The 12,321-nt window shown below is 39.9% G+C and overlaps 1 long non-coding RNA gene across 5 annotated transcripts in view; it reads left to right on the top strand.

Annotated features, from left to right (window-relative positions):
• Positions 1 to 9,614, top strand: part of LOC120371941 — an 86,658-nt gene extending 77,044 nt beyond the window's left edge. For all 5 annotated transcript variants that reach the window (XR_005584660.1, XR_005584658.1, XR_005584661.1 and 2 more), the window contains one exon: positions 6,819 to 9,614. This is a non-coding gene — a long non-coding RNA (uncharacterized LOC120371941). The remainder of the gene's footprint in view (positions 1 to 6,818) is intronic.
• Positions 9,615 to 12,321: the final 2,707 nt, after the last annotated feature.

The following is a 12,321-nucleotide window of genomic DNA, read 5'->3' as shown; positions in this document are numbered from 1 at the left end:
CCAGCACCCAGACACCCAGTTCCAAACCCCAAATAAATCTTTTTACTCTGAACAAAGCTTATACAGGGTAAATTCATAAATTGTTCACCCTCTAAAACACTGATAGAGAGATATGCACAGCTGTTTGCTCCCCCAGGTATAAATCACTTACTCTGGGTTTATTAATAAACAAAAGTGGTTTTATTAAGTATAAAAAGTAGGATTTAAGTGGTTTCAAGTAATAACAGACAGAACAAAGTAAGTCATCAAGCAAAATAAAACAAAACACACAAGTCTAAGCCTAATACGTTAAGAAACTGATTACAGGTAATATCTCATCCTAAAAGATGTTCCAATAAGCTTCTTTCACAGACTAGACTCCTTCCCAGTTTGGGCCCAATCCTTCCCTTGCACTGTCCTTGTTAGTTCCAGCAGACATCTCAGGTGGTAAGTGGAGGTTTTCTTATATCTGACCGCCCCTTTTGTCATGCTCCACTCCCTTTTATAGCTTTGGCACAAGGTGGGAATCTTTTGTCTCTCTGGGTCCCCGCCCCTCCTTCTAAATGGAAAAGTACCAGATTTAAGATGGATTTCATTATCATGTGACATGGTCACATGTCACTGTAAGACCCCTAGTCTCCATTCTTCCTGGGTTGGCCCACAGGTACACAGGAAGGCTTGCAGGTAAATAAACCATTTACAACCAACTGTCCTAGTCAATGGAAGCCATCAAGATTCTAAACCACCATTAATGGCCCACACTTTGCATAATTACAATAAGACCTCAGAGTTATACTTCATATTTCTAGCTTCAGATACAAGAATGATACATGCATACAAATAGCAGGAATATATTCAGTAGGTTATAACTTACCTTACAAGAGACCTTTTGCATAAAGCATATTCCAGTTACTACATATTCTCAGTCATAAGCATATTTCCATAAAACATATGGAGTGCAATGTCACATTATGCTAGAGAAAAAATTCTGGTATAGCATCTATGCTCCATCAGAATAAAGATTTGCTTTAGTGAAGGATAGTGTCTCTGTCAGCTTGACATCTTAATCCGATGACGCCTGTGATCATGTAATTTAAAAACTGATTGTAATGCAGCCGCCCAAGGGAGCAAAGATAAATGCCTTTTCCAGCTGCAGAGCTCCTAGAGTGTTCAGGAGCAGGCACAGAGGCAAGGGCTACTACCAACTTTACCTGGGGAATCATGGCTGTGACAGTGATCTTACTGACCTAACAAGGTGATCTTTCTGGAGTCCTTGTTTTACCCACAGTGCAGCTTATAGACTCAGCTATAATCAATCTCATGGAATTTAGTGCACACCTTACTTAACTGGATTTTAAGGTGAGTATTTAATTTACCTGTGACACTTGCGTCCCCCAAGATAAGTCTTGTGGCTTTAGTTTTTGTGAAGGGGGGAGGGATAGCTCAGTGGTTTGAGCATTAGCCTGCTGAACCCAGGGTTGTGAGTTCAATCCTTGAGGAGGCCACTTAGGGATCTGGGCAAAAATCAGTACCTGGTCCTGTTAGCAAAGGCAGGGGGCTGGACTCAATGACTTTTCAGGGTCCCTTCCAGTTTTAGGAGATAGGTATATCTCCAATTATAAAAAAGGAAAGAGCCCCTCTTCTGCAAGGCTCTGCACACTGCATCACTGGTCCTATTTCCTACCTCTTCTAACACTGCCAATTACCTTCACCTCTCCTTTCCATCTTCTCCATCCCAACATACAATATGCCTATCCTCTCTTCTTTCAAATTCCTCCTGAAATTCTGTGAAACATACAGATGCTAAGCTGTGTCAGAAAAATGCTGTAACTTCTCCATTATAGCACACAAAACAAAGCCCCTCTATGAGTAACCCATCCAATGCTTTTCATGTCTGATTTGTGCTGTCTATTTAGATCGCAGGGACCATGGCTAATTGTTTCAGATTTGGGTGGCTAAATTATCTCATTTTCAGGGGTGCTCAGCACCTCTGAAAATTTCTGCTAATTTCAAAGGGTGCTGCAGGTAAAAGGCCCCTTCAAAAATTAGGATGTTTATTTAGGAGGCTCTATTGAGGAATGTCAACTAAGCTGCCTAACTTTAGGTGCCCAAGTTAGAACAAGAACCAAATCAACATTTTCTCTGTCTTGTACTGAGGGCAACTTTTATTTTTGACTTGTTAATAGGCTGCATTCGTAACCCATCCTCAAAAATTCAAAAAGCAAGACAGCATAAACCTTAGCATAAGCTTCCTCCCCAGGCTTGTCTCTTTTAGGATTCTCCACAGTATCTCCTATGTCCAAGCTCCCTAAACTACCAGCATCTACCAGCATGACTCAGCAGTAATTACCTTGTACCATAACACAGGGTTTTAGCACCAGAGACTAGTGTGACTCAGCAAAAGAACTGAGCATTCCTACACATTCTTAGGGTCAGCTACCGTGTTACAGAAGGGATATTATCAGGTAGTTCTTTCCCAAATTGTTATTCACGGTAGTTTAATATTGTTATAAATCCAGTGGGGACCGGATTTTTTTAATAATTTTAAATGTGAATTATTTTTATATCTACTAATTTGTTGCTTGTAAACTGAAACCAAACCAAAATAGACATTATTTTTGAAGCACCTTAAAACATTTATGCTTTGTTGTGGCAGCATCAGCTATTTCTCCTCTGTTTTAGGTTTCATGAACTGGTTTATTTCCAAGTAGATGATAAAGAGATCAAACAGCTTCTAGGTTTCTTTTCCGACTTTACATTTATTTATTGTTTTGGAGGGGGTTTAATGACTAATAGAGGGTGAAATTCATACCTATCAGAGGGACAGTGCATGTCTACGTATCTTTTAAGTGGTATTAGGCCTTGTGCTGGATCACTGCACAGCAGAGAACTTCATCAAAGTCCTTTTTTGGTTGTGGTGGTGATAGTAGTCTTATGTCTTGGGACAGTCTGGGTAATGATCTAGGGTATAGCACTGTGTGTTACCAGACCAATTAAAAAGGGTATTGTTTCTGGCAAAATGGCATTTGGCTGTGTAAATTCTATCACCTGTGCTTGAAACTGATAGCTGTTATCACCTATATATACAAAAATGAGTGCTTCAGAAATCCTCTGCTATATATGTCTCTCCTCCACACTCTTTCTTGAGAACCCCTCCCAGTATATGTTCCATTAAAGAACACTAGTGTTGTTCTGACTAATTTGATGATGTTAACAATGAAGTTAGTTCTTGTGCCCTTTACTCAGTACATCAGAATGAGTCTGTTTTCCCCCATCACTTTGAACAGGATGAGTTAGGAAGAACTGAACCTCTACGGAAGTAAGTAGAGGGAGGGGAGAGACAGCATTATGTGAAGCTTAAAAACAGTAAAGCAAGAATGACAGGATTTTCATACAACTAAAAGATGATCTTCTTTAAATTTCTAACTCTCATGTTTGCTCTTTATGGGTAGATTGTTAGAGCATATGTTCAGCTTTCTCAAGAGGCATTTAGGACTTCAAATGCAGTAATAAATTAATTTGCGAGATAGAGGCAATAATGAAGGATTCCATTTCAAATCACTGACATGCAACTTTTGTGGAATTTTCAAACACTAAAAAATATAAGTGACAGCCTCATTTATTTATATAAACGAACCCACTGATGAAGGAAGGTACAAGATTGACAGCATTAGAAAGGGAAGCTCTCTTTGTATCTGTAGGAGAGATATAGCTTATATAGCAGTAGTACACGCTTTCCTCCATGTCACTTCGCCACCACACTGTCCTAGCAGGCCCACCTCCGCAATGTGAAAGTAGTTCAGCCACCATGTGTATCCAATCCTTTGTTTCTCTTCTGAGATTACCAAAATTAGTTGCAGTGACATGGACACATGTCAGCTAAGAACTGAAACCACCAGTTTATTCACATGGCCAACAATAGGGACAATTTTCTCTCAGTGTCCTCCTAAGCTAGATCATAATTAATGAACTGCTCTGTATCCTGTCACATAGTGCCTAAGCTATCCAGTTTTCTGTGACATCAATTTTATGCCAAGAGCACAGCAGTCTCACAACCACTAAAGAGCCATTTACTTGTAAAGAAGTGTAAGAAACATCTCTCAGGGGCTAAAAGTGTTAAAGAAATGCTTAACAGTATATTGAGTTGGCAGATTCTTAGGCTCAGATTACAGAAAAACATTAGCAGTGAAAGTCCACAAGATTTATCCTAATTTATCAGATTAGTTCCTCAGAAACTCTTCTTTTGAACTGTTCTTCAACTAAAGAACAAATGTATAGACTTCAATGCTTAATAAAGCTAAAAGCTTCTCCCTGGGGTAATTGAAATTTTTCCATCAAAGGGTGGATAGACCTGGTTGCAGCTGCAACAAAGAAGAAACATATAAAGCCAAGTGGAAAGCAGTTAGACAGCATTGGTGGTACAAGACCATTGAACATGGTCCTGCTAATTGGAATCTATAGCACAGGACATTCCACTACATGCTGGGCAAATGACCCTGAAAGTTTCAAGTCTATCTAGTATAAAAAAAAGTTCAGATGTAAAAATAATCATACGAATGATGGATTCTGTATCCTTGAATGGGCATAACCAACCAGAGATCTGGGTAACTGGCAAATTTCTTTTTTAAATAAGGCTCTTTGAGCCCCATATATGCATCTACTTTCACAAGCATTTCAAAACCTGTCTTCTAATAATTTCACACAGAGCTTTCAGAGAAGCAGTGTTCAAAAGAATAAAAGTAATGAAACACAGCAAAGTTTTACATTTTTATTTCTGCACTTTGGGAAAATGCCTATTGAAGACACAAGACAGTTCAAATTGGAATTTCTTTACTGCCAACAAAAATGAGTAACTCTTGATCTAACGAAAAAATTACAGAGATTGAAAAGCAGAGAAGGACTTGGGAAATGTTTCATTTACAGCAGGATGCAGCCCTTATTGCACTTGTATTTCAAATTGTTATATCTGTGGAGACCTAAATTGCTCCAGTATAGGGGTTTTGGGGGCTTTAGGGCTTTCTATCCCTGAGGAACTCTTATAGGTAGCTAAAATCACAGACTTCATCATTATGAAACTGGATACATTTTGTTCAGCAATGTCCTTATTTTAACTGGAAATAAAAGAACACAATAATAAAACTGCTTTTTCTTGTCTTTTGTCTTACTTAGACTGTAAGGTCCTTGGGGCAGGGACCATCTTTTGTTCTGTGTTTGTACAGTGCCTAACACAGTGCGGTCCTGGACCATGACTAGGGCTCCTAAGCACAACTGTAATACTACTACATCCTTTTAAAGGCCCAGATCCTGCAATCTGATTTATGCAGGTACACCTTTACATCTTGTGATGGGGTGTACAAACCATGCACTGGAAGGGAAGGGGTTAAAGAGATACTCTGGACCCAGGCATTCCCATCCCACTGCACCTGCAAAGCTTGCACAGGTTGGAGGAGGAGCTTAAAAAGAATAACTCAGGGGCGGGCAGGGTGGAGATACAGTAACCTACACTCAGAGCTCCTGAGAAGGAGCACCACGGGAGCTCTTGCTGATTGAGGCCTGGTGATAGGGCCCTTACCAAGGCAACAAAGAAGGGGCCTGAGGTTCTTTGAAGGTTAGAGACTTTATCTTAGTGTTTAATTCTTTACTGTACCCACTCCCCTTCCTAGGCTTCAGAGCCTATGCTTCAGCATGTGCCCCAACTTCTGAGCACTGTGTACAAAGTATTTTTAGAGCACTAGAACTAGCCCCACTATCCAACTCTGTTGACCCAGGCTGGGAGACTCACCCCTGTGGGCTCCAAAATGCTGTGTAGACATACCCTAAGTGTTTCCAGGAGCAGGCCCTATATTAGACAATGACAGAACAAAAATGTCACCTGGTCATGGCCATCCACACAAATACCCATCTATACCCAGATGCATCTCTCTTTGTCCCATTAGCCATCTCTCTCTCACTTCCCCTTATCACCTCCATTTTCCCTGTCCTTTTTATTCTGGTCCCATCACTTTATTTCCCTCCATTTATCATACATCACTTATTTGTCTCTTCTTTCCCCATCTGCCATTTATCTTTTTATCTTCCTGTCTTTCCCCCTTTCCCACTCACTCCCATATTCCCGTCTTTCCTCGTCAAAGTTTCCATTCCTTTCTCTGCTATTCTGTTTCCTCCCTTTCCACTTCTGTTTTCATCTGCTGTTCCCCATCCTCTTCCTCTCTTTGTTCTCATCTTTGCCCCCTTTCATCTGCTACCTCCTCTCTGCCTTTCCATTTCTCTTCTCTCACATTTTAGCTCTTCCCACTAATCTCTTCCAGTCCCACTTTGTGATACTATCTTAATGTATTCTGTCTCTGACACTAGACTTTTCTCCCTCACTGTCTTAACTAACATTTCACATGCTGAGCACAGGAGCTCCTTTCAGAAGTATCAATTCAGCACAGCAGGGGAAAGCCCAGTGCTGGAGGTATTATTCCATTAAGATAGGCTAGAACCAGTAGGTATGGAAAATTATGGAGCATAGTGCAAACTGTAGTTTAGAGCACCAGCAATTTTTAGGGCTAAAATGATGAGTCTTGGAGCAATGAGGTGCTTGGGGTAAGAGAAAATACAGTTTTTAACATGCCAGACGGATGACCTAGAGCAGTTTCTACCAGTACAAGGAAGTAGTAATAAAAGGAGTGCTTGTATTCTGAAGACATAAGGTTCTGAGTACTTGTGTAATAATGTAAAGGGAAGCAAGAGACCAAGCAAAAAAATTGGGTCAGTTTTTCAGTTTTCAGCAGAATTGCCTTCTTATAACTGAAGTAGCTTGTTTCATTAATCCTCTTTTTAATCTTATCAAATAGATACGCAGTGAAAAACACCGTTCTGCTAATCTTACAGTATGGTGAGGAAGACAGAGAAAAGACAAGAAAGTGGCCAGATTCCACCTCATCATCTTCAACTTGATTGCAGTTAATCTGATACCTCTGCAAAGCCAAATGATTATTGAGAGCAAGATTGTCTAAGCTAAGACAGCAAATACTAAAGCCATTGAGGCCATATTTTAACCTCTTAACTGCTAATTTCACTGCAGGACAATGTACACTATACACTTTTGTATCTAGCAGTGGAACTGGGTGGGTGCAGTGTATATCTGTGACAAGGTGATTGCCCATAGGGTTTTTGAAACACCTTGAATATAAATGTTTTATCCGTAGCCTTTGACTATTAATGGTAAATCTTCTCCCCCAAATATCACTGAAAAAGTTCAGCAGGCAAAGTTAAAATCAAATAGGGCCAATCCAATATCCATTAAAGTAATGAAAAGAGCCCTCCTGACTTTAATGGGAATTAAATAAGGCTAATATTGGCAAAATAACTGATATTGAAATTCTTCGAGTGATTGCAGATGTCCTTTACATTAGGAGTATGTGTGTGTGTGTCTTGTGCACCAGTGCCAGAGAGTTTTCCCGAGTAGTACTCATAGTGGTGACCACACCTGTGATCTGGTATCCCTCATGCTTTGAGCCAAGGGCATAAGGGCAGAGCCGCCCCACCAAACCTTCGTTCCTTCTTACCATTGGTGGTCAGTGTGTGCTATTAGCTCATTCGTTCTGCAAACAAGACATTATAGTTAATTCTTTTTGTTAGGTAGTGGTACTCATTTTGAGTCCTTGGACCTTCTTTCTTCCCCCACCCTCTCATTTAACATATTCTCCACTGTTAGTAGTTAGTGGACTGTGGGCTCTGCCTGGTACCAGGAAAGCCTGGGCCAGGTTCCCCTGGCTTCAAGCCCTGCTCTGGGTGTGTCAAACCAACACCCATGAGCAACCCTCACTCTTGCTGTCTGAAGTGCTTGGATAAGTGTTGTGTCAGGAGTAGGTGTGTGATTTGCTGATGCTTCAAGATAAGAAGTAGGAATCAGAACACTTTAGGTACCTCCTTGTAGAAGCCACTCTTTGCCTGGCATCAGTACCACCTCAGTCAGCTAAAGGGAATTCCTCTCCATTCTTAGCTATGGATAGAGACAGGAGGAGATCCCCTTCACTGGAGCAGTCCTCAAAGAGGCACAAGCTCTTGGGGCACTCTTGGCCTCTGAAACCAAAGAAGAGGATGACTTCCACATTGTCAGAATTCTCTTTGTGGGACTCCTCAACCATAGAGGCTAGTCACTCTTGTAACAAAGGTAGAGTGCACCCTTCGGCCCACCGCTCCCTGGTACCACATCGTGGGGCTCAACCAGGCCAGAGTTGTTGATTCTGGTTCCTGTGCTGGGACCGTTGAGGCTGGTTGCTTTCTCAGCACAGCCCATGCTCATAGAGGGGCAAAGGCCCTTTTGGTACTAACCACCCTGGAAACCTGTGCAGCTGCAGAGAATCTGCTGAGCTTCTGAGGCCGGTCACACATAGTGCACACATTGGCTTCCATATTGGGATTTGCTATGGTGTCAGTGACTTCAGGTCTGGTCCGCTTACAGCAATCTCAATGCCAGCTCCGAGACCAATGGTAACTGTTCTGCCTCAGCACATGTACTGACAGCCAGGAAGCCCCCAAAGTTGTCGCCGATACAGACCTGTCATAGATAATGGTTTCACTCTCCAGCAACACTGCCCAGTTCCACTTCACCCTGGCCTTTGGATCATCTTAATTACTTGCTCTTTCTTATGTTTAATCAATAAACTTTTAATTTAAATAAATGCTTTTAAGTATTCACCAAATAACCACATACAAGCAAAAAAAAAATTTCAAACCTATTTAATATTAAATAATTAAAAAATCATAAACACCCCTAACTCTCTACGTCTTTAAAATCAATATCCATACAACATGACCTATACTTCTACTGAAGATTTGAAATGTCCAACCAAAATTAGAGTTGGCCTCTTTCATCATCCAATCAGGGAACAAGACAGTTCTTTTCAGTTCCTGCAACTTGGACTGGAATTTTCCAGTCTCTTTATGCAGCACTTTTTGTCACACCAGCCTGTATAAGACAAATTAGGCTATAAATGTTGGTAGAGCCATCTTAGGACATACCTTGAACACTGGCTGGTTTGCTCCTCTGGAAGTCACTTTCCATGGTCCTTTTTGTGATGCATCCCTTGGCTAACTTTGCAATTATGCTTGTTCAAGTTTCAGTTTCTCCATCAGTCCTCTGCTAGTTGCTGAAATGTCCAGTTTAAAGTTCATAAAATTTATACAAAATCTGTCTATATTCTTTGATGGTCTTTAAACTTGTTTAATAGTCCATTATACAAGGCAAAGACACTTCAAGAACTCTTGTTCTCAAGCAGATCAGAAAGCTGTATAAATCTTCCATTTCTGTTCTCTTTAATAACATTGGTGGGTCCTTGGTATGAATGGCTGAGATGAATTTGTGCATTATTAACCAAACAGTTACATTTCTGATTCTTCCACTCTGAGACCAGGTGTCCTTATAAAAACAATATTTGGTTTCAGTTCTTTTTATTTACTGCTTCTTTCATCACAGGTACATTTCATTAACTTAATAGCATAAGCATGCTTGCTTGCAAATATTAGCCTTACTTCTTCACTTTATTACTTAAAGAAATCAATATGAACACAACCCCTTTCTTTCCCAAACAGGATTGCCTATGAGGTAAACCATGTCATTAAAGTTTACAATATTTTGCCCAAAACTGTATCAGTCGTAGCTGACCTCCCTTTTATACTTATAACTTTATTTAATTGCAATATTAGATTCCATCAAGTTCCCTGTTTTCACTACTGTATCTAGCACACCATAGCATATCTTAATGTTTGATTTTTTTTTTATTCATTCATTCATTCACAGACGGGGAAAAAGGGGAAGTCTCTTTTAGCTGCACCAGCGGAATTTTTTTGCAAAAAGGCTGCAGCAACTGTGAATTTCTTCAGACTGTTGAAGAAATCTAGCCATTAGATCTTGGGTTTTTATTCTGTCAGCCCTCTGTTCTGTCTTTTCTAAAAGACCTTGTTGCCTGGGCAATTCTTAAATAATAAAAAGTCACAACTTTGGGGCCTTAGTTACTACACAATACACCAAGGGCCTGCCTTCCGTGGAAGATTTTCAACTGAAGATTATGGCACAAAGAGGAAGTTAAAAAAAGAAAAATGGTGTGGTACACACTTGTTAGCAATTATTGTTGCAGTATACCTGAGGCTGGTTCTAATTAGATTTCAATGCTTGTACACTTTAGTTATTAATAATTATGATCTTTGTTAATTTACTTTAAAATAATATAGTATTGGAAATGGAATCAGAGCTATTCCTGTTTCCTGATACACATAGCTTCAAAAGGACTAAGAACAGAACAATATATTGTAATAATGTAGAAGTTAAAAAGTAATATACATGTTGCATGTTATAATAGAAATTTCAAGAAAGCCAGTCTAAAGGATTAACAGAATAGTTGGAGCCTGCATCAGTATGCTCACAATGTTAGATTCTAAATTATGTTACGTTGCTTTCTAAAGATCTTTTTGACAGAAGGGGGGGAAAGCCAGTGGGGCACAAAAGCATAATTTAAGATAATTATTGCCATCTTATTTTTCACTGTAAAAGATTAAATTCCACACACACACCCCAACACACACACACACACACAATTAAGGTAAAACCTTGTTAAGAGTGACAAACAAATTCAGAAAAACTAGGAACTTCTCAGTTTAGTTAGCATCCACCTCTAAGCTATACCTCAAGACATTACTGCTGCCACTCCATCAAGGCCCTGATCACACTGGGCTGGGAAATGATTTAAGGAACTGTGATCAAACTCTGTTTAAAAGTGATTCTAGCTAATCTAGGTCCTAACACAGCTTGGGGATCACTATGGATGGGGACACCTTGCAGTCATATTTAAAAAGGCACATCTAATCTAAACTATTTTCAAGCATAGTTCTAACATGGTTTGACCCATCATATTTGCTGGCTAAACTTGTTAGAAACTGGTCTAGCCAGAATTGTATTTAATCTGGGTTTAAATATGATTCCTAAACTCTGCTTAAAGCTCCATGTGGACAGAGCCATAAATTTATAAAGATTAAAGAGAGGGTTGCCCACATTCAAATTACAACATATGCACATTCCTGTGTGTTTTTATTTATTCCTAATTCATTAAAGACTTTATCTTTAGTGGGGAGGAGCATCCAGACCTCCCACTGGCATTTCAACTAGGTGCTCAACACTGCTCAAAGGAACACAGGTAAGGGAACATTAATGAGGATTATCTACGTGAGAAAGGGCTGCCGTACTGGAACCTAAAAGTCTAGTGCAGACTTGATATTTTAATTTAAAACTCAGCTATGTTCCATAGGTGTCATGTTTTCCATGCACAAAGAGCAAAACATACTTTTTTTTCCAGTCTATGTATTTTTCTTTTAGGTTAAAGAAAGTAATAAGCCAAGAAAGAACAAATATGAAGGGATAAATATAAAAGGAACAAATTTAAAGGAATAAAATGTTAGGCAGTGCCTTGTGTTGGGGGATGCTGCAGAACTATGGGAAGCTGGGGGATTGAGCAAACTTCAGCATCCCTTCACTATCAGCCTACTCCTCAATATGCTAGGTTATCTTCATATGTTGCTACAGAGGGGGGCAGAGCTCTTGTATTTATGATGAATTACATCCCTAGGGATGTACAGAGGTCCCAGCATTACCCTGGGAACGGAAATTTCCAAAACAACAAAGTTCCTTGCCAACTGTATGCAAGGCAGTGTCTGTGAAAGTGTGAAATTCACTTCAGTGCACAGGGCCTACAAAAGGCTATCTATACCATTTAAAGTAAAGCTGGGTTTAAGTTGCAATGGAAGCGTTTTACAGCCCCTCGGTACTGGGTTAATTTCACCCAATAACAATAGCTTCTTGAAACTTTCATACATAGGGTAACAGTTTAAAGATTAGTGTTGTTATCTGACTTTGTTGTCTGGTATAGTATGAGTTTCTTGTACCAGGATTCTTGTCACCATGGCCAAGAGCAGCTTTCATACGATGGTCCTATTTGCTTTTTGAATGACAGCTGCCAGTTCTGTTTTCACAGCATTTGAAGGCCAGCTACACAATGGCAAATCTGAAACTCACCCATGTGGCAAAAGCAGGCCAGAAGTTTGTTTCACTCATCATTTACAACTACTATTCACACAACGCTGAGTACTTTGTTGCCTGGAATAAGTCTTTTATTTTGGTGAGCACGCATGTCACCTAGTGGCTCCTGAACAAATGGGTGAAAAGATGAAACTCTTGAAATTCTTACACATCTGAGCTATTTCAGTGTAGATGAGGAGCACAGTCAAGAAATATTTTCTTTTAACATTGGTACTTCAGGCCTTCATTATATGGTTGATGATGAATTGACTCAATCACTTTCT

Source organism: Mauremys reevesii, linkage group 9 (assembly GCF_016161935.1).
Source record: "Mauremys reevesii isolate NIE-2019 linkage group 9, ASM1616193v1, whole genome shotgun sequence".
Classification (NCBI taxonomy): Eukaryota; Metazoa; Chordata; order Testudines; family Geoemydidae; genus Mauremys; species Mauremys reevesii.
The sequence above is the reverse complement of the archived record's forward strand: the minus strand, read 5'-3'. Positions and strand labels throughout refer to the sequence as shown.